Genomic DNA, 27,918 nt, shown 5'->3' on the forward strand with positions numbered 1-27,918 from the left:
ATTTGGTAGAAATAAGTGTGTAAGAGTAGTACGTGGATGTGATGAAGGAAGTTGGAATTGGTAAACCTTTATATGACGTGCAAGTTCAGAAACTTTATGAACAAAATGTGCATACTTCACTGTATATACATTGTAGCGTGTAAGTATGACGGTGCAGGGGTGGTTGTATGCAAGGTGAAACTCGGTCATCTACCCCAAGCTCGATCTGATTCCTTAATACCAGCATTTCACTTGCCCGGGACCAGCCAGAACTCGTTGCTCATACTACTTGTATGTAAATGTTTGATGTATTGATCGGCAAACAGCATGCATACCACGTGTATATAAACTCATTTGTGTTGTTTGTGCGTTTTCTGTATCTAAATACTACGGCGCATGGATGCATTTATATTGCTACTCGGTTAGCCATACCATGCTCGATCTGTTCCCTTAATACACTAGCTTAAGTTGCCCGGGCTAGAACCGAGCTCTTCCCTCATACCACTGATGTATTGATTGACCATAAAAAATGCATACAACGTAATTTCCTATGTGTACATAAACGCACTTGTGTGCATCCGCGTATAGTCTATTTAGTTACACTTGTCTGAAAATATTAAAATACAATATTGGAGACAATAATTTTTTAAACTTAGAGACGGCTATTTTGTGCTGAACAACATACAGTTTCCTACCCCACCCCCAATGCGCTTTCTGCATATATATATGCTACGGCGCAGGGATGCATTTATATTGCTACTCGGTTATCCATGCCAAGCTCGATCTGTTCCCTTAACACTTTACCGACCGGCCTTTTCACTACCAGACTTACGCTGAATACCGGCACTTTTTCGCAAGCTGCGTGAATTTTACCTTTTTTTATTTAAATTGATGTATCTTTTGATGTGGTCCGAATATTTCAATGAATTTTTCTAGACATCTTATAAATGTGTCAATGCATACATTCAAGCCATTCTTAAGTGGTTCTCAACATGTGGTTCGCCGGAAATAAAAAATAATTATTACATTTCCTAATTATTCAATTTTAAAATGAATTATCTTGATTGTAAAGACGAATAATATAGGAATTTAAATACAAATAATTTAAATTGACTTAACCATCGGTTCTCAAACTTTTTTAAATTTGTAAAAACTTTTTTCCAACTCATTTTTCTTTCGGACGGTGTAAACAAAGAAAAAATATGATACTTTATACACAAACATAAATATGTATATTTAAAAATAATTCATTAGGTAAATAAGTTTTTTAGAAAAGAAGTCAAATTACATATAATAAAAAATACTTAAGTGGTTCTCAACATGTGATTCGCCGGAAATAAAAAATAATTATTACATTTCCTAATTATTAAATTTTAAAATTGATTATCTTGATTATAAAAACGAATAATATAGGAATTTAAATACAAATAATTTAAATTGATTCAACCAACGGTTCTCAAACTTTTTTAAATTTGTAAAAACTTTTTACCAGCTCACTTTTATTTCGGACGGTGTAAACAAAAAAAATATGTTATTTTATACACAAACATAAATATGTATATTTAAAAATAATCCATTAGGTAAATAAGTTTATTAGAAAAAAATTCGTAATATATTTCGAATATTCACTCGGGCACACGAAAACCAGATGCGCTTTACACGATAGTATAACTAAAACTGAATTCTTATCCATAAGTTTTTATGTCTATCGTGCTAATAATTCAAAAATAATAGATCGAAAAATTCCCACTTTCTAAAAAAATGTGTCACTTCAAAGTTTGGTTACTTCCAGTAAGCCAGTGATATCTGACGGTAGTTAATATTTACTCACAAAAAATATGTTGGAATTTCCTTATTACAGGATAAAAAAAAATACAATAGAATCTTACTAATCTGACAATCTTGAGATTCTCAGTAATCCAATACTATCTAATGGTTAATGATATGATAAATTTTTAGTGTCTTGTACTTTTTATATATGTACATCGTATTTTTTAATTTTATGTAATTTGACTTTATTTCTAAATAAACCCATTTACCCAATAAATTATTTTTAAATATACATATTTATATGTTTGTGTATAAAATATCATATTTTTTCTTTTTTTACACCGTCCGAAAAAAAAGTGTGGTGGATAAAAGTTTTTCGAAATTTGAAAAAGTTTGAGAACCGCTGGTTAGCTCAATTCAAATTATTTTTATTTAAATTCCTAGATTACTTGCTTTTATAATTTTAAAATCTAATAATAAGGAAATGTAATAATTAATTTCTATTTCCGGCGAACCACATGTTGAGAACCACTTAATAATGGCTTGAATTGATGCATTGTTACATTTATAACATAACTAGAAAAAATTGTTAAAATATTCGCACCACGTCAAAAGATACATAAGTTTGTCTGGTAGTGAAACTGCCTGATGAAAGAAATATAAAATATATTTATAAAACCTTCGCATTTGTCTAAATATAATTAAAAAAAAAAAAATTAAAATAAAATGAAAATTCATACATTTATTTAGTCATGTCTTAAAAAAAAAGCAAATAAAACACTAAGCATATATTTTTAATTTGACATGGAAACGAAAACATACACAGGACGCCAATTGGCGTCTGCGGTGTTTAACTCTCGGCACACTCAGGACGCCAATTGGCGTGAGCGGTAGGTAAAGTGTTAATACACTCACTTCAGTTGCCCGGGCTAGAACTGTGCTCGTCCCTCATACCACTGGCACTTGCAAGTTTAATGTATTGATTGATCATGAAAAGTGCATACCACGTTACTTCCTCTATGTACATACATAAACGCATCTGTGTGCATCTGCGTATAGTCTATTCAGTTAAACTCTTGCAAAAATTACGCAAGGGCACAGTTAACGAGTTTTTTTTTAATATGAGATTTTTACTACATTTTTGTATATATTTACATAAATTATAAATACGAAAATACATGAATAATCAACTCACCGATTTTAAAATTTATTTTTTCTCGCTTTAACATTTGCGAAATCATTAATAAGTATATAGTTTTAAGCTCCATTTTCGATTATGTTTTGTGTTGAATGGCCAGCAATGCGAGATTGTTTAGTCTTGATTGTCCGATTGTGTTTCTTTCGTAGTCTTTTTTTATATTTTTTCACTTTTAAATACTCGCCTCAGTTATTGAAAGAGTGAAACATAATATAATCACGACACAAACTTTTGTATATTAACTTTATATACAACTACATTTCGCTATGAGTAATTCTAAAAATTGTCTTATGGATATATTTTCAGTAAGGTCTTTTTTCATTTATAATATGTATATTATTTTTTATATTGTATATGATATTTTTAATTTGAATATTAAGATATTGATTATAAATATTTTATTATTTTGTGTTAAGAAATTTGGGCTCCCTGTCAAGCTGAACTCTCAAGCTTCGCATGACTTTGCTATAAGGTAGCTACGCCATTATTTACACTTTCATGATGAAATAAATGCGAAATATTGGATACCATAATTTATTATAGTCAAAGACGACAATTTTGCACTGAACGGCGTATAGATTCGTACCCCATCCCCAATGCGCTTTCTGCATAAACATATATGCTACGGCGCAGGGATGCATTTATATTGCTATTCGGTTATCCACCCCAAGCTCGTTCTGTTCCCTTAATACATTCACTTTAGTTGCCCGGGCTAGAACTGGTCTCGTCCCTCATACCACTAGCACTTGCAAGTTTGTTGTATTGATTGACCATAAAAAGTGCATACATGCAAAATTTAGGCAAGGTCCTCCTTAACGTGATTTTTTTAAATATGAAATTAAATCATTTTTACTTCATGTTTCTACAAAGTTACAAAAAATAATAAATTAAAAATCAACTTAAATTTCTTTTTTCTCGCTTTCAAATTTCCCGAAATTATTAATTAGTACATAGTTTTGAGCACCATTTTCGTTTTTTTGTGTTCAAACGCCAGCAATGCGAAATTGTTTAGTCTTGATTATCCGTTTGTATTTAATTCGTAATCTTTAATAATTTTTAACTTACTAAAAGACATTTAAACACTCGCCACAGTTATTGAAATAGTAAAATATAATATGAACACAAGATCAACTTTTGAATATTCATTTTCTGAACAACTACACTTCGTAATGAGTAATTATGAATATTGCCTTATGGACATATTTTCAGTGTCTTTTTTCAATAGTGATGTCACGTGAAAGTCCAGGAATCAATAGCTCTGAGAAAATTAAAGTGTATTCCCTTTTATGTGATTATGATATTGTGAGGTTCAAGAACATTTAAATATTTTTTTACTAACTGCATTCCTTGAACGTGCGACAGTGCGCAATATAAGTCGCCTCGAAAGTCGCTCGTCGTGTGAAAGAATCCATTCAAAACCGTGCTTTTATAGGTTGCGACAATTGGCTAGTCGACTGTGCATCGTCGCTGCGACTGTGTGTATAAATACCCGTTAAAACTATATAAAGTACAGTCGCCGGCAACTGTACTTTATATAGTGTTAATTGGATGTTTACGCACGCAGTCGCCGAGTCACCCGAGCGACTGTAATTTCTGAGCGACTAGTCGCCGGCAACTGTACTTTATATAGTGTTAATTGAATGTTTACGCACGCAATCGCCGAGTCACCCGAGCGACTGTAATTTCTGAGCGACTAGTCGCCGGCTACTGTACTTTATATAGTGTTAATTGAATGTTTACGCACGCAATCGCCGAGTCACCCGAGCGACTGTAATTTCTGAGCGACTAGTCGCCGGCTACTGTACTTTATATAGTGTTAATTGGATGTTTACGCAGGCAGTCGCCGAGTCACCCGGGCGACTGTAATTTCTGAGCGACTAGTCGCCGGAAACTGTATTTTATATAGTGTTAATTGGATGTTTACGCACACAGTCGCCAAGCAACTATAATTTCAGAGTGACTAGTCGCCGGCGACTGTACTTTATGTAATTTTAAATGGGTGCTTACGCACGCAGTCACCGAATCGCCCGAGCGACTTGACAATTATAAAGTACAGTCACCGGCGACTGTATTTTATGTAATTTTAAATAGGTGCTTACGCACGCAGTTGCCGAGTCACCCGAGCGACTGTAATTTCTGAGTGACTAGTCGACGGCAACTGTACTTTATATAGTGTTATTTGGATGTTTACGCACGCAGTCGCCGAGTCACCTGAGCGACTAATCGCCGGCGACTGTATTTTATGTAATTTTAAATGGGTGCTTACGCACGCAGTCGCCGAGTCACCCGAGCGACTGTTATTTCAGAGCGACTAGTCCCTGGCGACTGTACTTAATGTAATTTAAAATAGGTGCTTATGCACGCAGTTACCGAATCGCCCGTGCGACTTGGCAATTATAAAGTACAGTCGCCGGCGACTGTATTTTATGTAATTTTAAATGGGTGCTTATGCACCCAGTCGCTGAATCGCCCGTGCGACTTGGCAATTATAAAGTACAGTCGCCGCCGACTGTATTTTATGTAATTTTAAATGGGTGCTTATGCACGCAGTCACTGAATCGCCCGTGCGACTTGGCAATTATAAAGTACAGTCGCCGGTGACTGTATTATATGTAATTTTAAATGGGTGCTTACGCACGCAGTCGCCGAGTCACCCGAGCGAATGTTATTTCAGAGCGACTAGTCCCTGGCGACTGTACTTAATGTAATTTAAAATAGGTGCTTATGCACGCAGTTACCGAATCGCCCGTGCGACTTGACAATTATAAAGTACAGTCGCCGGCGACTGTATTTTATGTAATTTTAAATGGGTGCTTATGCACGCAGTCGCCAAGTCACCCGAGTCACTGTAATTTCTTAGCGACTAGTCGCCGGCAACTGTACTTTATATAGTGTTAATTGGATGTTTACGCACGCAGTCGCCGAGTCACCCGAGCGACTGTAATTTCAGAGCGACTAGTCGCCGGCGACTGTACTTTATGTAATTTAAAATCAGTGCTTATACACGCAGTTGCCGAGTCACCCGAGCGACTGTAATTTCTGAGCGACTAGTCGCCGGCGACTGTATTTTTTGTAATTTTAAATAGGTGCTTATGCACGCAGTCACCGAATCGCCCGAGCGACTTGACAATTATAAAGTACAGTCGCCGGCGACTGTATTTTATGTAATTTTAAATAGGTGCTTACGCACGCAGTTGCCGAGTCACCCGAGCGACTGTAATTTCTGAGTGACTAGTCGCCGGCAACTGTACTTTATATAGTGTTATTTGGATGTTTACGCACGCAGTCGCCGAGTCACCTGAGCGACTAGTCGCCGGCGACTGTATTTTATGTAATTTTAAATGGGTGTTTACGCACGGGTACAGTCGCCGGCGACTGTATTTTATGTAATTTTAAATGGGTGCTTATGCACGCAGTCGCCGAGTCACCCGAGTCACTGTAATTTCTTAGCGACTAGTCGCCGGCAACTGTACTTTATATAGTGTTAATTGGATGTTTACGCACGCAGTCGCCGAGTCACCCGAGCGACTGTAATTTCAGAGCGACTAGTCGCCAGCGACTGTACTTTATGTAATTTAAAATCAGTGCTTATACACGCAGTTGCCGAGTCACCCGAGCGACTGTAATTTCTGAGCGACTAGTCGCCGGCGACTGTATTTTTTGTAATTTTAAATGGGTGCTTATGCACGCAGTCACCGAATCACCCGTGCGACTTGACAATTATAAAGTACAGTCACCGGCGACTGTATTTTATGTAATTTTAAATGGGTGCTTATGCACGCAGTCGCCGAGTCACCCGTGTCACTGTAATTTCTTAGCGACTAGTCGCCGGCAACTGTACTTTATATAGTGTTAATTGGATGTTTACGCACGCAGTCGCCGAGTCACCCGAGCGACTGTAATTTCAGAGCGACTAGTCGCCGGCGACTGTACTTTATGTAATTTTAAATCAGTGCTTATACACGCAGTTGCCGAGTCACCCGAGCGACTGTAATTTCTGAGCGACTAGTCGCCGGCGACTGTATTTTTTGTTATTTTAAATGGGTGCTTATGCACGCAGTCACCGAACCGCCCGTGCGACTTGGCAATTATAAAGTACAGTCGCCGGCGACTGTATTTTATGTAATTTTAAATGGGTGCTTACGCACGCAGTCACCGAATCGCCCGAGCGACTTGACAATTATAAAGTACAGTCGCCGGCGACTGTATTTTATGTAATTTTAAATAGGTGCTTACGCACGCAGTTGCCGAGTCACCCGAGCGACTGTAATTTCTGAGTGACTAGTCGACGGCAACTGTACTTTATATAGTGTTATTTGGATGTTTACGCACGCAGTCGCCGAGTCACCTGAGCGACTAATCGCCGGCGACTGTATTTTATGTAATTTTAAATGGGTGCTTACGCACGCAGTCGCCGAGTCACCCTAGCGACTGTTATTTCAGAGCGACTAGTCCCTGGCTACTGTACTTTATGTAATTTAAAATGGGTGCTTATGCACGCAGTTACCGAATCGTCCGTGCGACTTGACAATTATAAAGTACAGTCGCCGGCGACTGTATTTTATGTAATTTTAAATGGGTGCTTATGCACGCAGTCGCCGAGTCACCCGAGTCACTGTAATTTCTGAGCGACTAGTCGCCGGCTACTGTACTTTATATAGTGCTAATTGGATGTTTACGCACGCAGTCGCCGAGTCACCTGAGCGACTAGTCGCCGGCGACTGTATTTTATGTAATTTTAAATGGGTGCTTATGCACGCAGTCGCGGAGTCACCCGAGCGACTAGTTGCCTGCAACTGTACTTTATATAGTGTTAATTGGATGTTTACGCACGCAGTCACCGAATCGCCTGTGCGACTTGGCAACTATAAAGTACACTCGCCGGCGACTTTATTTTATGTAATTTTAAATGGGTGTTTATGCACGCAGTCGCTGAATCGCCCGCGCAACTTGGCAATTATAAAATACAGTCGCCGGCGACTGTACTTTATAATTGCGCACACATTAGAGACCGACTCGGAGACTTTACTTTCTGGACTACTGTACTTTCTTGAAAAAAGTAAAAATATTAAAATTTTCTTGAACCACGCAACATCATAAATACATAAAAGAGAACTCCCTGGAGTTTTCTCAGAACTATTTGATTTCTGGACATTCACGTCCCATCACTTTTGAAAAAGACACTGAAAATATGACTTAACTGTCCTAATACATTATTGCCAGAAAAAATGTGTATCTACTATAAGTCAAAGGATTAACGGAGACTTTATGAAGTGAAACAATACTTTCGGACTGTTATCTCCTTTTTCGATACACCGCTCTCACCACTTACTTAATCTCTAAATGGGTTTGTCGAAATAGAATAGCTGGATAATTTTGCATCAAAATTGTGTGAGATATATATATTTATATTTCACGTGGTAAATTTAAATATTATATTGAAATTAATCTAACCGGGTAGCCGTTCAAGATAACAGAGTACTATTTTTTTTTAAAAAGTGCCCTAGTAAAAAGTATTGTTAATAATTGCAACAAAGGATGCACCAAATTTTCTTTTGTTATTATATTTTTTCTCTTTAAAATTTCTATTGCAATTTCTTTGACGTCCATTCTGCATGAATGTATTACTCAAGTCAAGTCGCTCAGCTTAGTCGCCTATCCTAGATGCCTATGTTTTCGAGTCGCCGTCGACTGGTCGACAGTGCTTGATCTTGTTTTTGATGCCTTTTTATATCAGTAAAACATAGCTTCACTGCCAATATTGATTGCACTCTACTTGACCAACGAGTAGGATTCATTTTTTTAGGGAAACTTCTATATTGCCAAAAAAAGAAAAGATATTCTGAATAGTAACAAAGAGTGACGATACTTAATAGCAATTGATAATTCTGTCATTGATAACTAAATTAAAATTATGACTGATGAAATAGGGATATTCCGTATTTGATTAAATACTTTTAATACTGCGTAAAATTAAATGGTCAGAGTTTAAATCAACTTTGGGTCAGTATAAAAATATTTCTCTAATTTAATATGGATTAAAGCCTTCTTTGTGAACCTCTGCAGGGTTAAAAACCGCTCAATCATTTTTACATGTGAATTCCAACTTATTTTAATCTCTAATAATAACATTAGTTTTATATTAAGCTCTAATTTGACATAATTTTTTAAGTATTATATTTTTGGCAGAATCTTTCTAAATAATTTTATAATTTATCGTGTCTCTTTAAGGACTTTTACATATTTTGATCTCATAAGCAAATTCCTCGAGTTATCAATTTCATAATTCAGTTCGTCGGTATTATTATCATCTTCGTTATCATCATCATTTACATCTTCTACGTCGAAATCAGCTGATTTATATTTTTTATACTATACATTTATAACGGCCAAATGTATTTCACGATTTAAACATAATAGATTTTCTACCGGGCTTTCGCGACCAAATTTTACCATAGCACTGGCACCGTTGGTTGTTGAGGCTATAACATCTGTCGTTAAAAGTACATACATCAAATTCTTTCAAGCGATTTTCAACCATCTTTCTAATTTCCATGCTGTTACATTTTCCTGATATGAATACCAATACTAAGCCAAGGTTGAAAATCTGATTTTCATCCCCGTGTAAAATTATATTTAAATATCACCGATATCTAAACTATAACATGATTTTTTTCAACTTCAATATCTTTTTAACTGCGCTTGTAAGATAAAAAATTCGGACGAAATTATTTTATTTACATAAGCATATCCAGGACTCGATGCATACTAGACATAAGCATTTCCAAGACTCGATGCGTCGAAAACCCCACGTATTCCCGGGAATTCATTCTCGAGTCGTCAGGAACCCTAATTGCAACATCTTTAAACCAGTTTTCAAACCATCAGTTCAAACCCTAATTGCAACATCTTTAAACCATTTTCAACCATCAGTTCAAACCATACCCGTACCCGACGGGTCCGGGTATAAAAAACTTGGACCCGTCGGATCCGGGTCCGAGACCTATTTTTAGCTCCCTAATGAAACAAATGTATATTTTTGTGTATATGAACTTACAAAATTAGATTCAATAAAGTGTACACAATTTAAATAAAAAATAAATATTAACTATTCTCTTTTGCAGCAGGAGCAAAGACATTTTATTTGAACATATTTACAATAATAATTACATTCTAATGGTTATGTATCTATCGTCCTAAACGAAGAAAGAACTGAAGTAAGAGTGATTTTAGAAGTATATGAAAAATTACGTTTTTTATAAGTACGTTTTTTTTTATTCAAAAAATATTTTTTTTACAAAGCCAGTGCATTAAATGGTATGTTTGACAATTTACAAATGTATAAAAGTTATTAGCCATAGAAAATGTTTTTTCTGCATTGGTCTACGTTGGCATAATTTTTATAAATATTCAGTCTTTTTTTATCTCAAAATGAAACAAATTATTTTTTAAACAAAGTATTTCCATACATTCATTCTCAGTTTTTTTATTCCATTCTCACTTTTTAAATGTTTAATTGTTGATTATGTATTTCCATACATTCATTCTCAGTTTTTTTATTCCATTCTCAGTTTGTTATTTTATTCTGTTATAAATGTTTAATCTTTGATTAAGTGAAATTGAATGAAATTTAATTTTGCGACCATTTATTTGAGTCTCCATTATCATTTCTTCAGTTTCGTCTTCTTGAGTTTGTTATTCCATTCTCAGTTTTTAAATGTTTAATTGTTGATTATGTATTTCCATACATTCATTCTCAGTTTTTTTATTCCATTCTCAGTTTGTTATTTTATTCTGTTATAAATGTTTAATCTTTGATTATGTGAAATTGAATGAAATTTAATTTTGCGACTATTTATTTGAGTCTCCATTATCATTTCTTCAGTTTCGTCTTCTTGAGTTTGTTATTCCATTCTCAGTTTTTAAATGTTTAATCGTTGATTATGTATTTCCATACATTCATTCTCAGTTTTTTTATTCCATTCTCAGTTTGTTATTTTATTGTTTTTAAATTATAAATCTGACATACTATGCATATCGGTAGTCCTAATAACCATAGCAGGCATACCTTCTCATATCAGTTTATATGTAACATCGACGTGGATATTATTCTTATTTTTGAGTTCTTGAATAGTCGATTAGTTAATATAGATATTCCAAATTGTGGGTGATTTTCAATTTAACTTTCTTTTTTGTTGGGATATTTGACATTGTATAACACAACATACGAATTATCATCATTTACAGGTATTGTTGAATTTTCTAAGCACCATTTTTTCAGCTCACCGAAACTAATTTTGCTTGGACCATAAGTTTGGTGCCTTAATTTTGTTAAATAATTTGATAGCTGTGTTTTTTTTCATTTTAATTCCCCATTCATGTAATATCTCCATTATCTTAGGTTTAACTTTCAAATCGAATATTCGCTTTATTATATTTTTAATGTCATCATTTAACTTGCTCATGTTATCTTCTAACCCTTCCTATGAATGTCCTTTTGTTCTAAATATGATTGCATCAGTTTTATTAATGCTATAAAAAATGTACACTTCAGCATCGCATTGCTGCCCTCTTCTTTTAACAACATTACAACGATAGTAGACTTTTTTACTATCACCGTTAACACTTTTGTAATGATAGCTCCATATTGTTTCTGCTTTTACTGCATTAGTTGCCTCTTCCTCTGTATCATATGTGTTGCTCATATACCAGTTGCGAGTTCTCTTCTTTCTTCTTGTTGTATTCAAGTATCATTGGATTCGTCATTAGTTCATCACTGGATACATATAATTTGATAGCGTTTTCCATCGTAATAGGGTAGAAACTGAAATTAATAAATAAAATATTGAAGATAGTGTTTATATAAATACATTACTGAATTTTCATGTTTAAAACGTGCCACGTGCTTCGTTTAAATCTTCGATGATGCTAACCGAGAGCCTCCAGTGAAATGAATCTTGCTCGGGATGATAGAAAGCCAAAAGTCGCGTATATCACCGATAGTTAAGTCAAAGAGCATGGAAGGTCGTAGTGGCGGTTGTAGCGAAGGTCTAATAGTTCAATGTTGGCGCGTCAGAACTGTCAAAATACCAATGACAGATGCAGGCGTTGCAGTCGAACAGTTGTACCAATCTTATACGATAACACTATTGCCAGCCGAAAAAATTGAATCTGACCATGTGTCAACATAAATCTTACCATTTAATATAAACTCTCACAAATTCAATTAAAATTCTAACCAATTAATATAAAATCTGACCATCTAATATTTATTCTCGCCGATGTATTATTATGACCTTTAAATGTAAATTCTGACCCAAGCAATATAAATTCTGACTCTCTGATCCGCGTTCAAAATATAAAAAATAATAAAAATAGATGTTAATGTTATTTTTATCTATAAATGTGAAATTACTATTTATATAGCGATATTTCATTCTCCTAAAAAGCACGATAAAATTTTAATTTTGCGAATTCTTGAGTTGGTTATGCCGTCTCAGACTTTGTGTATCTTTGTAAAATTTGTATACTTAGACAGATCCGGCCTCACGCTTTACCAAAACTCCATCGTCAATTTTGCGGGGCCCTTTGTACCCTTTGTATAAGAAAAATTATGCCAGAACAACTTGAATGTGTCGTTTCTATGAATCACTCCTTAACATTTGTCTTCGTCACAATAAATCAAGAATATACTAAAAAAACTATGATCCAATAAGACGCACATGTTTGATTCTGTATTTTTTAAAAGTCGATGTTTCGGAAATAATAGGCGTTTTAAATTTTAATATGCGTTGGTTGTTAGCAGTGATTCGAAAACTTTTTATGTCGAGAAAAGTAAGCAATGTTTTATATTAGGAATAAATTTATTAATATTTAATAATGTACTGATTTCTTAGTCGCTCTATAATATATAATTTTAAAAAGTATTACTTTGATATTAATAATTAAAAGCTATTTTTTGCAATTTGTGTAGTGGAAGGGCGATCCTTAAAATTGCCCCCCCCCCATACATTTTTTGCAGGGTCATAAAATCAGCATTTCTTAAAATAATAAATTGGTTATTATAAGGCTCTTGTTATTCGTGGATTTATATATGTTTTAGTGCATTCAGGGTTAAGAACCACACTAGACAATCCCATCGCGAATATGCTGCCCCAAAGCAAGTGCCGCCCGGGGCGGTCCGCCCCCTACGCCATCCCATAGCTACGCCACTGCTCACGCCTTCCTCCCATGGTCACATCAGGCTCAGGAGTTTTGGCCCATGAGCGACCGGATATTACCTAGCATGGCCTTCGCGCCTGCATACTGCGAATACAGGTGCTAGGCTAGGCTTCCTTCCTAGGTCGTCGCGATTTTTAGAAGTACAGTCAGTTCTCGAGTTACGACGGGGTTCCGTTCCACCACCTTGGTCGTAACTCGAAAAGGTCGTTAGTCGAAAATTATACAAAAAATAATTAAAAACAATGCATACATGCGAAATATAATACAAAAACCACTTTTATTGCTGACTTCAAGTTGTTAACTAAATACTTTTTAGCAAATATCTACATAAATAATTTATTTATAAGAATTGATCTAGAGTATTTTTATCATCTGTGCTACTGATATCCATTGTTAATTCTTGAGATTTTTCAGCGAGTGCAGTGATAGTGCTTGTTTTTCTTAAAATAACGTCCAGGTTTGTTTGTACAGTTTGTTGTTTCTTTTCTCTATAAATTTCATAATAACACGCAAGTACTTGCTGAATAAGGCCGTGTACCCTCGAAGATCTATCGATGTCTTTGTCCATATTTTCAATTTTTTTATTAGCATCATTGATTTGGCTAAAAGCTGCAGCCATGTCTTTTAACACAAATTTTTTTGGTGGTTCTTCGAGTTCATCTAATTCTTTTAGCTCCATTACATTTTTTTCTGCAACTCGTTGTTCCTCAATCTCAATCAAATCTTGGTTTGTGAGTTCCTAAACATCATTTTCCCAAAGATGAATGACATCTTCATTATCAACTTCCAGATTAAGTTGTTGAGCATATTTTACAATAATATTTGCTATCTCATCTATTTCCCCTTCTTTATTAAAATACATATTGTCATTATATCTTTTTAAGAGTTTGTTCCATATGCCGTTCATACAATTCGTCGTTACTTTGGACCATCCTTTTGAGATATTGTTTATTGCATGAAAGATGTAATTTTTCCAAAATTCTCTCAATGTCTGATGTTTGTCTGTTCCTACAATTGCTTGGGCAAAAGTGATTCTTAAATAATGGGCTTTGAAGTTAGAAATACCCCCTTGATCCATCGGCTGTAGAATGCTGGTGGTGTTTGGAGGTAAATAAACCACTTTTATATTTGGATGTGATTCCCCTAAGTGTGGAGGATGGCCTGGAGCATTGTCAATAATCAATAAAATTTTAAAGGCTATGTCGTTTTCATCACAGTTCTTCTTTACTTCTGGAATGAAACAGTTATCAAACCAGTCTTAAAATTATGTATATGACATAAAAAAAATTTTTTTTTACAACTTTTTTTTTCGTCGTAACTCCGAATGGTCGTAAGTCGAAGTGGTCGTAACTCGAGAACTGCCTGTATAGAACTTTAAAATAAAATAAAACACATAAAAGTCGTGGTAATGGCTTTATTGGAAAGATAATTTTATGCCATTGGTACATAAATATGATTTCGGGAATATGGGTGCCGCGACTAGCACGAATAAATGGTAATCTGGAAGTCTAATTTTTGATCACTTTTTTGAGCAGCTAGGGCCGTATAGCAGTAATAACGCCGCGAATATTGACTTCCCCACTCGTCAGAAAATAATTCAAAGGTGTTAAATCACACGATCTTGGAGGCTAATTCGCAAGTCAATTACGCGGAATTATGCGCTCATCGAATGTTTCCTTCAATAAATGGATTGTGACGCGCGATGTGTGGCATGTTGCACCATCATGGTGAAACCAAAGCTCTTCCACATTAACAACATTTAATTGCGGAACGAAAAAGTCAGTAATCATGGATCTATAGCGCTCTCCATCGATGGCATTATTTTTGAAGAAATATGGAACAATAATTTAACCAGTTCTTTTTCCCCAATGATTCGACAGTGACTTTTACGGTTTCGTATCTCATCCCCAATGCCCTTTCTGTCCACTGTCGGGTATTTGACCGATCTGGGTGGCCAAAATTATTTCTCAACTTTAGTTGATTTTAAGTGTATTAATATTTTATGCATTATAAGTATCATCGGATGCCAAGGGTACAGCTTAACATAGAGTTTTGCAGTTTGCTTAGAATAAGCAGATAATTTTTCTAATTGCACTTTATGATCACTTGATAATATTTCGTGATCTTCAAAAAAAATCTTCCACGGGTGTCGCCATCCATTTGCATTGTCGTAAGCCGGTTCGCGTACATCGACTAGTGGACCCATCTTCAATCGGAAATCCTCTTGTATTTGTATCTTCTTCTGCTTTACTAATTTTTTCACATTTTCAGTTGCCATTTTTTAACATGTAATTTATAAAAGTTGTGTAAGATAGACTCAAAAAACTTTCGGAAAACAGATTCTAGGATGTGATATTAAAAGACCAAATTGAAATACATTATGATTAACTTTTTATACAGATTTTTAAGCTGTTAAAATTAAAAGTCGCTGGAAGCTATACTACAGACATTTCATTATAGAAGTTATATTGCTGGCAGCATTGCACGCCTTTTCATCATACATGGTGAGCATCATTATGTTCTATACTGGTGTTGAACGGTCGTGCGAATTTTGCCGCGTAAAGTTTTAATAAAAATATAGGTGACTGTTTACTGATTTTACCATGGTGAACATATTATTAAAAATTTACAATCATTACTGATGACTTACTTCCGACCGATCGTGAGGGAGCTAGCGTTGTGCAGGGGGTGAGGGAATCGTTGATTGTCATTCGTACAATTATCAGCTTTATAGAACAACTTTTTGTTTTTACCTGCGCTAAAGTTTTCATAATCGACTTTTGGCCATTAAATACCCCACCGTGCGGCGTAGAGATGCATTTATACTGCTATTTGGTTATCCACCCCCAAGCTCGTTCTGTTCCCTTAATACACTCGCTTCAGTTGCCCGGGCTAGAACTGAACTCGTCCCTCATACCACTGATGTATTGATTGACCATGAAAAATGCATACAACGTAATTTCCTATATGTGCATAAACGTATTTGTGTGTATCCGCGTATAGTATATTCAGTTACACTTTTCCGAAAATATTAAAATAAAATATTGGAGACCATTTGTTATATTTGGAGACGGCCATTTCGCGCTGAATAGCGCACAGTTTCGTACTCCACCCCCAATGCGCTTCTTTATGTAAAGGATGTCCCAATAAGGGCGCATTTTTTAATTTTAAATTAAATACATTCTTTTTTCGAAAATTGAAAATATTTTTATTTCGTTGTAAAGTACAAATGTTTCGATTATATATGGAATGAAATGTTAGACAAATGTGCACCACGGCTCTCCTTGCGAACTCTTGCTCTTTTGATGAAATTTAAGATAATATCGTTGCATAATTGAGGTGTTATTGTGGCAATAACACGTTGAATATCTGCATTAAGTTCTTTGATTGTTTGCGGCTTATTAGCATACGCATATGACTTGATAAATCCCCAAATAAGAAAGTCGCACGGTGTCAAATTACACCATTTTGTTGGCCTATTCGGATCCGCATTTCTTGAAATTACACGACGTAGAAATTTTCATTCACTTACCGATGTTCAATTAACCAATTAACAAATTCTTCTTACTTAAAATGATTTGATTGTTTAAGTTCTTGAGTCAATTGGATCTTGTAGGCATGCAGCTTCAGGTCTTTCACGAGAATTCGCTGTAAGGTGCTTCTTGAAATGCCTAACTCTTAAGAATTGATGCGTTTTCATTAACACTTTCTCTAACTGCAGCTGTGTTTTCGAAAGAACGCCATTATTACGACGTATAGGTGACTAATTATCCACAATCAAACCAATTACCTCAAATTTTTAAATTAATTTATTTTGAACATAATTTCGACCGAAAATTCCATGAAGTTAACGAAACGTTTCATTTAAACTTTCTCCATTTTTGTAATTAGTCGTAACAATATTACGCGTTGTTCTTTCGTTTATCGTTCGATACTTACTAATCGAAAGGTTGATAAATGAAATACATTAAATTTTTTGATTAGCCTACTTTATAAAAAAATTGGTGCGAAATTTAAAAAAGGTGCTTTTATTGGTACATCCTTTATATGTTTATATGCTACGGCGCAGGGATGCATTTATATTGCTATTCGGTTATCCACCCTCAAGCTCGATCTGCTCCCTTAATACACTCGTTTCAGTTGCCCGGGCGAGAACTGAGCTCATCCCTCATACCATTGATGTATTGATTGACCATGAAAAATGCATACTACGTTATTTCCTGTATGTACATAAACGCATTTGTGTGCATCCGCGTATAGTCTATTCAGTTACACTTGTCTGAAAATATTAAAATAAAATATTGAAGACAATAATTTATTATATAAAATCTTATCCTTCAAGGAATTTACGCTGTACTTTTTTCCACCGTAAGATCATTACATTCCGCCTGGAATTCATACAATAGATCTAGTTTCTAGTATGCGGCGGACTAGACTAGAGCATCATAAAGAGTACGCAATACTAAAGTATTCCTGAAGTAGCGCGCATTTTTAAAGATAAAACCGAGCATTTTTAATAATCTGCTGTGTCTGCAATGTGCTGGCTAAATTTCCAATGTTCTTCTAAAGTTACACCTAAGTCCTTAGTAAAGGACATCTGTCTAGAATGAAATGGTAGGAAAAAAACTTAAATTGAAATTATACTTAGAGACGGCCATTTCGCAATGAACAGCGTACAGTTTCGTACCCCACCTCCAATGCGCTTTCTGCATATACCATATTATATTTACTATTCGGTCATCCATCCCAAGCTAGATCTGTTCCCTTAATACATTCGTTCAGTTGCCCGGGCTAGAACTGAGCACGTCCCTCACACCACTGTTGTATTGATTGACATTGAAAAATGCATACCAGGTTATTTCCTATATGTACATAAACACATTTGTGTGCATCCGCGTATAGTATATTCAGTTACACTTGTCTGAAAATATTGAAATAAAATATTGAAAACAATAATTTATTATATAAAATTTAAAATGTAGCAATAAAATAAGGATTTATGAGACATGTGGTTAACCCTCGGCCCACGAGCCGGATCCGGCCCGTGGACATGTGGAGTTGCGATCATACTAAAAGTTATTCAATGTGTTTTTTCAATATAATAATATAATTATATAGTAAATTTGTCAGTTTTTTGCTTGCGTTGACGTTGTAAGGAAGTGTATTTATGTTGTTTTATGATCGTGATTTGTTCAGTGCGCATAAATACGAAATAATGCTGATATAAATAGTGCACCAGACAACTTACCTATGAAACTCAAGCCTCAGGCAGATTTAGAGCTAAATTCATGGTTTATCAGAGTCGTTACTATGGTGGATTTTTATGAATTTCAGAAGAATAATATAGTAATTTAAGGGACTTTTTTGCAGTATTTATAGATGTGAACAGTTTTTTTCGAGGATAAAACGCAATAAATAAAAAATTCGAGCAAGAGTAACGGATGAAAATCGCGAGGGCAATATTAGTAACGTGGTTTGTCAAGCAAAATGCCAAATTTATATTTTCCGATAAAATATGTAGTACATACTACGGGGGTGGGTCCCGCTCATCTGGCCGTCACAAGTTGGGTGCCCACCCATAGGGTTGGACTCTTAGGGCCCAAGTACTGGTAACGGCAGTGGTGCACGCAACGGATAACAATGTAACTATACACCTATCTACTTGTGGTAATATAATATTATTTAACTGGATTGGTGGGCATGTGTCCTTTTTTATGGTAAAAGTCACATAAACTTGAATTTTATTTGAAGTCTAGACGCCTTGTATGTATCTTCATGTGAGGCCATAACGACCGTATCATCTGAAAAGGTAGCAACAAAAGTTTCGCTAGTTGTTGGTATGTCTGCTGTGTATAGTAGGTACATTATTGGCTCAAGCACACTGCCTTGAGGCACCCCCGATCTTATTTTATGACTAGTTTACAGTTCATCCCGGTGTTTGACTTGAAAACATCTGTCATTCAGATATGACTTAAGTAATGCATATATATATATATATATAATATAGGGGAGTGCGTTTTTGAGTTTATATTGTAGACAAAAAATTGGTTTTGATGTTCTTTATTTGATTTTCTGTTATAAAAAATCTTAATATACTCGCTTGATAATCGAGCGTTTTCACCGCGATGGCATGATTTTATTGCTTTTGACATGGACTGGAAAGTCATTATATGGCAACACTGAGCAGCAGCAAAACACGACTAATTATCAATTAATTTTTTATTAATTTTTAATGCATAATTAAAACATTTCGCCAAAAATATGTCGCAACTGTGGCTGATTTTTATGTTTTTTATTATTTATTAAGGAAATTATATTACGATGTTAAAAAATATATAAAATGCTATTTTTGTCATGATGCCCGGAATCACTGTTTTTCCAGGGCTCGGGTTCGCTCTCGGCGGCCTAGCATGCACACTTTGTACGTTGCAATGTTTTGATGCGTCAGTCGCTGAAACTTCAACCCTCAAGCTAATTCTGTTTCCCCGATACGCACGGTATCATTGCCCGGGCTATTGATTCATCTAGTTCAGCGTATCCCAACCTTTTTTGGCTTGCGTACAACTTGGTAGTACATCACGCTTAATTGTACCACTTCGTAAAAATTATTGTATTTCGAGAAATTTGTTATTCTATTTGCATTATAAATTTTATAGGGTGACTATATTTCCCACAACTCAATTTATTTAAGTTAAAAAAAATACCAAAGGTTTTATTTTTTCTGATAACAATGAGACATTTGAACTTTACATATTACAATGTTTTTTTTTTAAATAAAAGGTGTCGAAGCGCATTTCTTGTCGAAATTCGAAACCAGGACATTTAAAGAAGTATTTTTTTAACAACTAATTTTTATTAAAAAAAATTACATAGAATTAAATTAAATTATTTGTATAAAAAAAATGAAATACGCCCCAGGCAATTTTTTCCAAAAATAACCGATATTAATAGAAAATATATGTATATAAAATTAATTAAGCACGGTAAATGTAAAAATTCTTGTGATGATAACGAGACAATTTACACTTTCATTTTTAAAAAAATTACAGTAGCGCCACAGGCGAAATTTTTGTTTTAAATATAATAATATCAATGAAATTGTATTTAAAAATGTTTTTACTACCGAAATTTTGTATTTATTATCGAAAATAATAGTTATGAAAGTGTTGCTTAAGATTATAACACATTTTTATCAAGTTATAAGTTTAATTTTTAAGCAAATTTTACAAAAATATAAGCACAATAATATAAGCAAAATAAATTTAATGAGATCCTTCTGCTTGTTTCGAAGAACATAATTTTTTGAAATTTGGTTCAAAAGATGTGAGATATACCCTTAAATCTACACCTGCGTGCAATTTGTTTCGATACTTATTTTTTAAAAAAACATAGGAAGAAAAAGCTCTTTCTACTAATTCCGTGCCAGTGTACGATAGTAAGAATTTGAGACCTTTTTCAGAAAGTTTTTCATATTCTTTATCGATGTTTAACCAAAAACTAATTAGATTGTTTAGTTCGAATCTTACTTGTATAGTTTTGTCACTTGATAAGTCTATTAATTTCTTTTATTGATAACGATGAAGCTTTTTCTAAATTTTCTGCATAGAAGAGGTTTGAAATCCAATTATTATCTTTGTTTTCGGGTTTTGGAAAAGACTCTATGAAAGACGATTTTAATCCTGTTAAATGAACTATTATATATTTTCGTAAATTTTGAGACAAGCTAACCTTATTTTCAACAAAAAAAGTATATAGAGTTTCGAATACGTCCGGTTGATTGTTTTCGATACACTGTTTCCAAAAATCTGATTTCTTAATCATGCTTTCAATTTGATCATTAATATTAAAGATCGTCATCGAGCTTTTCTGAAAAATTACATTTAGGAAAAATACAATAATTTAAATTCTATTTTTATGACTGATTTTTTTAATGTCCGCCATTACTGATTATTTTACGCGTACCACCAACTATCCACTCGCGTACCAGTGATCTAGTTCATACCTATTTGAGGTTTCCTTATTTAAATACCTGTTTTTGGATTGGTAAAATAATACATAAAACATTATAAAATTTTTTTTTTTAATTGAAAAATGTATCAGCAAAATTTACACGTGACACATAAAAACTATTTGGTATTGTATTATATGTATTTATAAGAGCATTATTTTAAATGAAAGACTAAAATTTAATTTTAAATGAAGAACTACAATCTGTTTTGCACTTATTTATTATTTATAACAATAACAGTGATATTGTTTAATTGTACCCATAATAATTCACTATTTATTAATGAAATAATTTAAATTTTATTTTATATTTATGTAATATTTTACTATTATTATTTCAATTTAAAATTTTCATTTTAAATTTAAATAAAAAAAATAGTTTCCATAATACTTAGATAAAAATGGTTAAATAATGCATTTCATCGAATTTCTATTAAAAAAAACACTGCACTTGCGTTGTATTGCGTTCAAAGCTGAATACACATTGAAACCATTTTTACTTGCATATGTTGCAAATATTTCAATATAAGTTATTTTCTTCCTAGGGTGCCGCAACCTGTCATCAGGTGCAGACGACTATAGCTCTTTATAACTCAATCAAGCCTATTATGTGAGCATTTTTAAATATTTTTTAAAATAAATATATATAATACATTGGTTCATAGTGTCAGTATAATTAAATAACTTCATACTCTGCTTAAAAAATAATTAAAAATATAATAAAATATTTATTAGAATATTAAGTAATTTGATTATACAGAAACTATTAAATTTTACGCGTTAAATCCGCGGGTGTAGGAACAATACGTATACGCGATGTTTTTAATAGTATTGCACTATGTCCTTCTATGTGTGCATTCCGGTGCTTGGATTGACTCGGTTATTAAGCATTCTGTCAATTCATGTTTTCCTAATTAAACTGTTCAGTTTCCAGTGTCTAGATCAAGGACACGAATTTTATTTTATTAAAATCTTCAAATTAACGGGTTTACACTCAAACGCATACGTAGCTATTTGGTATGCGCTTGTACTATTTCGGTATTTTTCATGGCCTTTTTAGGATAAAAAATAATTCTTAAATTTAATAAAATCATTGTTTACTTTATGATTTTTTATTACTAGTTTTGAAAATTATTAGTACATTTTTTTATAAAAAAATATAATTAAAGCAGAGTACATTTAAGGAATGTCCGAAAATTCTAGTTTATTTGTATGTTAATAAAAAAAACATTTCACTGTTTATTTGATAAGAGTTTAGATATTATCAATTATATAAAACATATAACAAATTTTAGTACACGGTCTTAATATAGTTTTCATTCTTATAGTTCAAGTATTTATTTATAAATATAACCTTTCTCCATTTCGGTTATAAAACACGAATTTTATTTGACATATGAAAGCTTTCTCTCGATTCACTCCTTCAATCTAATTGTTGTTTTGATCTGGAAAAGTAAACACGTTAAGTCAATCATTGCCATATTTATACATACAAATTATTATTTGAATACATATCTTTTTTGCAGCTCAGCTGTTCTCTTTTAAATTAAGTGGTCATAGGTTTAATTAAAATTAAACCTATAAATAAACCTAAATAATGTATTCATTTTCATCCTAAAAAGGCCATTAAAAATACTGAAATCGTACAAGCGCGTAGATTCTCTAGTATGTTTGACGCGCGAGTATCCCTGCGCCCAATGACGTCACACGCGCTGCTGTCCGGCCTTCTATCGAGGTGGTGTTGATATAACGCAGCCCAATACTGTACTAGACGCATTTGACTTTGTTACGCCGCGACGTTAAAACAAATAATGTATTTTAAAAATCTTTTGGAAATCGAAATCGAATCTTAAAACAATAATGCGTCAAGATTACTTTAAAAAATACTGTAAAATTTACAATATTTGGCAAAATATCCTTTTTATCTTTAACTAGTTTTGAATATCGCCTCAGTATTTCTAGATATTATAATTTGAATGATAAAAGTAGACAAAATTTTGTGGTTTTTAAGAAAAATAATCACTAAAATCGAATAATAAAATGTTTTGAAATCAAATAATTAAACTTATATAACAGCTTAACAAGCATTACAAATTTTTAAAACATTTCTCAATGAAAAGATCAAATCTCTTCAAAAGATTTACCAAACTCCAATTGACAATTATACATTAATTCCAGTGAAAGACAAAAATGTAATTTCTTACTACAAAACCCGATACCTTGGAAATATGAAAATACTGCTATTCCCTATATATATTTGAAAATAAAACCATATTCGGACATTTTATACTAAAATATATAAGAATTTATTAAAACAGTTTTTAAAAAATATTTAAATTTATCATAAAATTCATTACATTAAAAGGTTATCCTAAAACTTGAAACTTTAAATACTTGTACAAGATTTAATATTGGTAGAAATAGTCTTAGCATGAACGTGTAAAGCTGATGTTGAACGTTCGTTCAGGTCGTTGAATCGCATTAAACACATATGAGAAATTTGATTTCCTATGATGTACTAAATGCCCTTGCTACACTATCAATCCGCAAAGTGTATAAAATAAATCAAATTGAAAATTATATTTAAAAAATATTAAATTGTAAATTTATGTATAAAACGATTATTACAACATAATAATTAATTTTGCAAAAATAGTTTTCTGTACATTGAATGATAATTATTACGAATATTACGATTTTCGCGAAAAATAAATGTTCGCATCGATCCATACTATATAAAACATAATTCCCATTATAAAAATAAAAACATACAGAAAGTATAATTGAAAATAAAATAAATGTTCTAGTTAAAATAATAAAAATATATTTTTTAATAATTTCCAACATTAACATTAATAAAGTTGTTTAGCCAAACTAAAGAGTTCGTTCAAATGAAAATTCAATGCGTATTTGCATTATAATAATCACTATTACATTAAAACATTAGTAAAAATGAATGATAAATATTTAATAATCACTAAATTAGATCACCAAGACATAAAATAAATTAAAAAACAATTGTGTATATATGGGATTAGAACCCAGGCTATACGTGCACCACTCGTCAGGTGCTCGGGAGCAAAATTACTATAACGCAATATATGAACCGCTTATTTGACAAGAATTTCGGGTCAGTGCGGTGTAGTGGATAAGGCGTCGCGCCGAATCAATTGCCGACGCCGAGACACTCGTTATGAATTCTCGATGTAGGATGAACCCGGTCCTACTCGGCTGACCTTTTTTTTTTTTTTAATTGTTATTTTTTTTTATATAAAATGATTAATGCAACATGATAATTAATTTTGCAAGAATACTTTTATATTCTATTCATATTACTGGTTTATAACGATTGTGTTTTATTTATTAATTACCGTACTTGGCTATACTCTTAAAATCCTTTTAAGGAGCACAATAATAATGATAGACGATCTCGGGGATAATCTCGAACTCTCCACCCAATTTAAAAATACAGGAAGGTATTTTAATTTAAACATTGGTTTGAAACTATGCTATTTTTCTCGTCCTTGTTAAATTCAAATTATTAAAAAACCAAAAAAGAGAAATAAATATTACGTAAAAAAGTAAAGAGGTCATAAAATTTATATAATAGAAATAATAATAAAAAAATAAAAATTAAATAATGTCACGATCACTTTAAACTTATAGCTGTTATTTTGTACATACTTAAAAATTGTTTAGATAAAATAATAATTAAATTGTAAAAATTATTGATAAATATTAAATAATCACTAATTTCGAACGCTAAGACATAATTAAAATTAAAAAAACAATTGTGTATACATGGGATTTGAACCCAGGTTTTTCAGGAATCATCGATTCATACCATTGATATATCGTTCTATTTTCATGTTTATACCTGCGTTATTTAAATGGTGCGAAATTTAAAAAAGGCGTTCTTATTGGGATACTCTTTAAATGCTACGGCGCAGGGTTGCATTTATATTACTATTTGGTTATCCACCGCCAAGCTCGTTTTGTTCTCTTAATACCGCTTTAGTTGCACGAGCAAGAACTGAGCTCGTCCCTCATTCCACTAACTAATGTATTGATTGACACGAAAAATGCATATCACGTTATTTCATGTATGTACATATACGCATTTATGTACATCTGCGTATAGTATATTCAGTTATACTTGTCTGAAAATATTAAAATAAAATATTGTAGACCACAATTTATTATACTTAGAGAAGACCATTTTGCGCTGAACAGCGTAAAGTTTCATACCCTACCTCCAATGCTAAGGCGCAGGGATGCATTTTAATTTCTATTCGGTTATCCATCCCAAGCTCGATCTGTTCCCTTAATACATTCACTTAGTTGCCTGGGCTAGAACTGAGCTCGTCCCTCACACCACTGATGGTTGACAATGAAAATTGCATAGCACGTTAATTCTTATTTGTATATAACCGCATATACTACGTATGTGCATCGAACCTTTTATTTTAATATAATACATTAATATAGAACTTAGCTCGTCTCTATTTATTAATCTACAAAGTAGACTTTTCTTATTTAGTGCAAAATTTATTTAATAGTTTTATTTAAATTGACGGATTCACATTAAAACGACTGTGTACAAGTTTATTTAAAAAAACGGTAATATTTTTTGATTTTCGTGTGATTATATTATGCTATATAATTGTGCAGTAATTGATTATATTTTACAATATTGTATATTTAAATTATTAAAATTACCATTTCTACAATTTGCTTATTTGGTATTTTGACATTATTATCTCACACGAGTTTATCATAAAATTTTTAATTATTTATTTAAAAATTGGTAATATAATTTTATTTGACACATGACAGCTCTCTCTCGAATCATTGGCATATTTATACATACAAATTAATATTTGAATACATATATTTTTTGCAGCTCAGCTGATCTCTTTTAAATTAGGTTGACATAGGTTTAATTAAAATTAAAACCTAAATAATGTGTTATTTTTCATCCTAAAAGGCCATTAAAAATACTGAAATCGTACAAGCGCGTAGATTCTCTAGTACGTTTGACGCGCCGAGTACCCCTGCGCCCAATGACGTCACGCGCGCTGCTGTCCGGCCTTCTATATAGGTGGTGTTGTATATATACGCGATGCCTTTCATAGTATTGCTTTAGGCTTTTATATGTATGTACCTCGGTGCATAGCCGGGCTAGGTTTACAAACCTTTCCGTCGATTTATGTTTTCCCGATTTAAACGGTTCAGTTTTCAGGGTCTAGATCAAGGGTCACATTTAATTCACATTAAAACGCTTGTATATATCATAAGTCCATAAAAAAAAAACAGTGATATTTTGTAATAAGAAATATATCATAAGTGTCGGTAGGTTTTTATGTCTTTTATACAATACATAGTAGTTTTCTATTTTTTATTTGAAACAGCTATATTTTTCAGGATAATGTGGTTATTGGATTTTAATATTTTTCGTGATTATGTTTTGCTTTTACATTGTGCCGTAATTATGTTTTATATAATTTGTATATTAGGTTTTCGAACATTACTCACAGACGGTAATTTCGCACTGAACAGCATATAATTTCATGCCCCACTACCAATGCATATATGTATATGCTACGGCGCAGGGATGCATTTATATTACTATTCGGTTATCCATCCCATGCTCGATCTGTTCCCTTAATACACTCACTTTAGTTGCCCGGGCTAGAACTGAGCTCGTCCCTCATACCACTAATGTATTGATTGACCATGAAAAGTGCATACTACGTTATTTCCTATATGTACATAAACGCATCGGTGTGCATCTGCGTATAGTCTATTCAGTTAAATTTATCTGAAAATATTAAAATAAAATATTGAAGATCATAATTTATTATACCCAAAGACGATCATTTCCCGCTGAATAGCGTATAATTTCGTAACCCACCTCCAATGCGCATTCTGCACATATATGCCACGGCGCAGGATGCATTTATATTGCTATTTGGTTATCCACCCTCCAAGCTCGATCTGCTCCCTTAATACACTCGCTTCAGTTGCCCGGGCTAGAACTGAGCTCGTCCCTCAAACCACTATAGTCCAGTCAAATAAGGCGAAATAAAGGCTAAACCTCGGAATGAAAGATACCAAGCTGAAATTTTTCACAGACCTTCGTTTTGATGTTCTAAGGACAGGGTGAAAAGTCTCATAGAATATCGTGTCTGCTAATCAAAATATCAAAGGTCAAATGTCACAAAATTTGTTTTTTGCAAATATCTCGCGTTTTATGCGTTGCACGTCATTAGATGCTTCACAAAACTTGTAAAGCATAAAATTATCTACAAGTTTAGTTATAATATATTTGTTTTGTATCATTAACCGTTTTTGAGATATAGCGCGAAGAGTGGGAGGCGTACATCCGTTTATAGAATCCAGCGAGTATTTCTACCTGCTTAACTTGGTATATGCTTTGAAAAAGTAAACAATCGTAAAAAAAGTGGTCTCGGCAAGTCATTTGAACCATAATTTTATTACTTTCTTCATTGTATTATTAGGAATTAAAAATGAAATATTGCTCGACAAGAAATTTGTGCGAAAAAATTGAAAGAGTTGAGAGATGTCCTTACGGAGTATGTACCAGATGATAAGAAGATCATTTCCAAATTAAGAGAAAAATATTTAACTGATATTATAATTATAACGAAGATTGGATCATTCCCTATTTTTTCTTTTCGCGATGCTCAAGCTTAAGTTTTATCCATAGCTTGGTATGTAAA

General features: G+C 33.2%; 1 long non-coding RNA gene across 1 annotated transcript; it reads right to left on the reverse strand.

Annotated features, from left to right (window-relative positions):
• Positions 1-11,054: 11,054 nt before the first annotated feature.
• Positions 11,055-12,101, reverse strand: LOC148234127 (uncharacterized). Its single transcript, XR_015810102.1, has 2 exons — positions 11,847-12,101; positions 11,055-11,771 (listed from the first exon to the last, which is right to left on the reverse strand). It is a non-coding gene; the product is annotated as an uncharacterized LOC148234127 (long non-coding RNA).
• Positions 12,102-27,918: the final 15,817 nt, after the last annotated feature.

This window comes from Plectrocnemia conspersa, unplaced genomic scaffold (genome assembly GCF_051122295.1).
Source record: "Plectrocnemia conspersa isolate PC_06_02 unplaced genomic scaffold, ASM5112229v1 ptg000006l, whole genome shotgun sequence".
In the NCBI taxonomy this organism is placed as follows: Eukaryota; Metazoa; Arthropoda; class Insecta; order Trichoptera; family Polycentropodidae; genus Plectrocnemia; species Plectrocnemia conspersa.